General features: G+C 38.5%; 1 protein-coding gene across 1 annotated transcript in view; it reads right to left on the reverse strand.

Moving 5' to 3' along the window:
- Positions 1 to 4,042, reverse strand: part of LOC107708671 (neuroligin-4, X-linked-like) — a 109,279-nt gene extending 105,237 nt beyond the window's left edge. Inside the window, exon 1 of the mRNA XM_016512965.1 lies at positions 3,714 to 4,042. The gene's annotated coding sequence lies outside the window, so the exon portion shown is untranslated. The remainder of the gene's footprint in view (positions 1 to 3,713) is intronic.
- Between the last annotated feature and the right edge of the window lie 975 nt (positions 4,043 to 5,017).

Here is a 5,017-nt window from a genome sequence, read left to right on the forward strand (position 1 = left end):
GGGGGTAAGCAGATAAACATCAAATTTTCATTCTTGGGTGAACTATCCCTTTAATTTCCATGATCTAAATATTCTTAAAAATTAAAAATGGTTGTCATTTGGAAGAGTGTAGGCCTTCTTGCATTATTATGCTGTTACATTATGATTATATATTCAGTGGCATAAAATGGTCTTTAAAATGACAATAATATCACTTATCGCAATTATTTCTGGGGCAATATATCGCACAACAAAAAGTTGTTATCGTGACAGGCCTAGCGCACACAGCAATGGCTTCATTATAAAGAGATACAAAAAAAGTGAGAAAACTTGTTCTCTAAAAATAAAACACATTTTAATAGACTCTGTAAACAAATAACACTTAAGACAGCATTATCCATCAACAGGCCTTTGTTGGTCTAAGAGGGAAGGCCTACTGATTTTCAAGTCCTAAGCTTTCATTAGTTCTCTCTTTGCCGTTTATCATTATATATCACGACATTGAGATGGGCATTTCAGAAAATCGTTCACGTACATATTTTGTACTCCGAAGCAGATGGGCCTGCATGTCTGGCCGGCAATTTAATTTCCAACGCAGACAAAAAGCTATGTAGCATCCATCAGTTTGCATGCACTCTCATCTGATGTCCAGCTAGACCAGCCAAGAGGGGTTAATTCAATAACTTTACGCCAATATTGCTACATCCTCATGCAATGCTTACATTTAAGAGGCTCAGTATATGGAGGCACTTTCTGCCAAAATACCATATTACAACAAAGAAGAACAAAGAATAAAGTTGTCCATACTGGCTACCAGCCCAAAGAGATACTTCACCCAAAATGAAAAATTTTGTAATTCATTCACCCTCATATTGTCCAAAATCTGTATGAACGCTTTTCAGAAAAATGTTTTTTTTTTGTCCACACAATGAGACAAAACAACAATGGACCCCACTGACTTCCCATTGATTGTCTGGGGAAAGTAAGTAAATAAATACTTCTTATTAAATAAATAAATAAATAAATAAATAAACAAACGAATGAATGAATGAATGAATAAATAAATAAATAAAACAAAACATGCTGTTTTCTAGTATTAAATGCGTAAAATAGTTTAGGAAGTGATAATGTGTGTTTCTGTCAGTTATATTTAGATAAAGGTGATTGGGTTGAATTTCTATTCTAAATGTTCTGCACACTTCACTTAAATGCACCCTTGATACATGAGTGAGTATGACAAATAAAAAGGAGAGAAATGAGACCAAAGAGAATAAAAGGAGAGAAAATAGCATTCACTGCCTGTGTGATCACCGAAGATAACTCACGCGAATCTCAATGAAGGTGCCGGGTCTCTCTCTGAATTTTAATTATAATAAATGATTTGCTTGAAGGAGGCTCTAACAATTGCACAGTTCAAAGTGTGACTCGTGACGCAAAGGATACAGTATTGATTCGGTCCAAGCGATAGACAAAAGACCATGGAATAAAGCATAGAAACCGCTGTGACCTTTGGGTGAACTTCGGATAAACGTGCCGCGAAATGCACCTGCTATGACTTATTCAACATGGTGTCTGGGCTGGCAAGTCAGCTGGAATTTGTTTTCTCAAGCTGTATTCTCTCCTATCTCTCTGTCAGTTGACTGAGTGTGGACAGGAACCCCAGAAAGCAAAGAGAGAGAGTGCAAATTTATTCAAAGGTGACACTAACATCCAACCACTTATCCTATGAGCTAGTGAGAGAGAATGGAAGAGAAATGAATACTGAACTGGACCTCTAAACCTCAGCGACCAAGACCAGAATTAATGTTGCTTGTGAAAGCACCATGCCTATTTTTAACTACAATATATATATCACATTTTTGTGATTACAAACTCAAAAGTAGCGTCATCACCACTTACTATAATTATTTGTGGCTTATTAAAAACAACTGTGATGATTACAAGTATGTTTGCATTTTCACTACACAAAAGGTATTTCCTATTGTCTATCCAACAAAATATTTTCAGCCACATAATCAGACTAGGCTTAGCCCTGTCTACACCACGTGATGACACTTGTATTAAAGTTTTACAAAATTGACAATTTGTTTCCAAGTTTGAACACACCTTTGTGTCAGAATATGCATGTTTTGTATTATATAATATGCAACAAGCAGTGCATCAAATTATTTAGATATTACAAATATTCATGAAACAGTAGGTGAACAATACCAAGATGATGTACAAGATTACGTCTACTATCCAAAATAGGCCTACTACAGGAGCTAAAAAAATGGCAGAAACAGCACTATTTTTTTAAATATATGTCTCACAGATACCAATAAAGTTGCCCAAGTAGCCTACATTGTAGGCCAACCTAAGTCACAGCACACAATTAAATTACTTTCATTTTATTGTTGGAAAGTTACAGGTCAAAGAATATATTGGTCAAAGAACGATGCCAACATCGTGGATGAAGTATGTATGTATGAAGCCTATTGTACAACTTAGCCTACCTAAAAAACAAACATCATTTATCGGTCAGTTTTTCTAATTCAGTTCCTACTTTGAAAGTACAGCTAATGACTGTCTTTAGGGATTTACATAGAGACACTGAACTTGTTCTCACTTTTCAATTTACGTCAATTATGAAGCATATTTCGCCACTTAAACCGACATAATGTCATGCAGTTGCCGCGCATTCTGACAAAGTGAAGGCTAAAATGCTGTACAGCGCGAATGTTCGAGAGGCGGGCCCAATTTCCCCTCCTCACTCCTTCCCAAAAAACACGCACGTATGCAGGAGATGTCCACAGTACCACCTTGTGGTTCATCGCTGTATAAGCGGGACAGCTTGGGTTGAAACAGTGGTCCCTGTGATGAAAGTCTGGACTCACCGCATCTTTTGAGGAGAATGTGGTTCGTCTGTAACCATAGCAAAGCCAGGCGAAAGTTAAGTAACAAAACACGCCATGTTACAGCTATAGCTTCTTCAGTCACAGCGCACCTTCTAAGTTTCCCATCACAGACTGATATTGTATTTTATCGCAAACACAATACGTTTTAAATAATAACCTCGCATTTCTTTCAACCCCCTGGCCCTGGACTCTGAAGATGTATCGCCACCACATATTTAAGCCGAGTGAGTGATTAACACGCATGTGGATGTGAACCGCTATTACGATGAGGAAAACATCATACATCAATCAACATAGTATCTCATTGTACAGAGGTTTGGTTAGCCACAGGTACGTAGATATACCGAAATACTTCTGCCACTGCTAAAAAAAACATTTCCCCTCATCTGCTGAGTGTCTAAGTGCGTACATATTACTATGACTCATATGAAAGACTCTTTCATGCAGTGTACTTGCGGTTCATCTTTAAATGTAGATTTCAGACACTAATGATGGACAGGAGAATAAGGGTTTTATTGAGCATAATAATAATTTCGATGAGGAAAAAATGTCTACGCAAATTGTATTGCCCAAAAACTACTGAAACAGTTTGTAGCGTCAGTCTTTTTCATGCAAATCAGCGCGAGTAGCCGGCGCGAATTAAACACTCAAAGCAAAATCGTTGCATCGTTCGTCCGGATGGATGAAGCTTTCAGAGAGCGAGAAAGAGAGAGAGGGGGAAAAATCCTGGGAACCAGCTGGAAATAAGCGTGTACGCGGCGTCTGGCAAACAGTTCAACTCTGTATAAGCACAATATAAGAGATACGTTCACTTCCAGGGCTGTTCTTGTGGCTTACCTTTGCGGTATCTGCATTGTACGGCTTCTGTCCTGCCGCCGCGACTTCTTGAGGTACGGTCAAAATGTATATGCCACACAAGGGAAAAAATCTAACTCCGTTCTGCCCCTGTTAAAATCCATCGTGATGCTGCCGTCCGAAAGAGATGTGGCACACCGGGGACTATTCAACTGAGACGCGGCAACATATCTGATGTAAATGACCCACATAGATTAAGGTAATTCATTGAAATTACTGCGGTGAACAGTAAATTGTAGAGAATCTGATTGTCTCCATACAAAGAGGCAGCACTGACTGGAAAAATGAGATTAAAGGGAGAGAGACTGAGGCTGTATGAGGTCTCTCTCTCTCTCTCTCTCTCTCTCTCTCTCTCTCTCTCTCTCTCTCTGTCTCTCGTTGCCATTGGACTGCACTGAATGAAATTTACTATGCCTACAACCAATAGATTGCCGCATTCACTCTATCACCCTTTAACCAGCTTCAATACGTTTATAATAGCTGTGTTTGTGGTTGTTTTGGGTTACAGCTATATAGTGGATGTGATTAAGCAATATCACATACTGTAAGTATGAGTGCTGTTGTAGGCTACTGAATATCAACACGGCAATATGGTTTTGATTTCCCCTTGATCATTTCACATCAAGTAGTTTACTTTTCAAACATAAATTAGCCAGTTAGGTTGTATATTTCTCCTCCGCCAACGGAGATAGTTACAAAAGAAGTCAAACTTATAAAATTGAATATTGACAAGCAATGTACACTGAAAAATCGGTCTGGAATAGTGTATGATTTCCCTTCTCATCACTCAGTGTGAGCTCCAGTCCAGGTTTTCCTCAAGCTCCTCTCCAGGTTTTTCCTGCTCTGAGTGTTCATTAAGTGAGAACATGTATATATGGTCTGACTTTCAACATACTCTATTTGTTTATTTGTTTATTTAGTTGGATCCCCATTAGCTATGCCCTAAGGCATTGCTAGTCTTCCTGGGGTCCATACTCTACACATTCTCTATGAGTGAAAACTCTAAAAGTGTGATCACAGTAATTTCAATAGGAATCCATGTGATCAGGAACTCCAAAAAGCTTTCACATCAGATTCATATTTGTCATGCAAATTTGCCGTGTTTTCCGTCATTCATACGGGCAATATAAAACATGCTCCCCGCTGCAGACAAAGTCTGTATCCACTTTGCACCAATCACATGCTCTTGTCCACAAACAGTGAAATGTCCCAGTATTAATTAGCAGCACTCTTGAAACGACTGGTTTCTTCCAGTGTTTTTTTTTTTCTTCTACATTTCTGTCACC

Source organism: Sinocyclocheilus rhinocerous, unplaced genomic scaffold (genome assembly GCF_001515625.1).
Source record: "Sinocyclocheilus rhinocerous isolate Xijiao unplaced genomic scaffold, SAMN03320098_v1.1 scaffold236, whole genome shotgun sequence".
Classification (NCBI taxonomy): Eukaryota; Metazoa; Chordata; class Actinopteri; order Cypriniformes; family Cyprinidae; genus Sinocyclocheilus; species Sinocyclocheilus rhinocerous.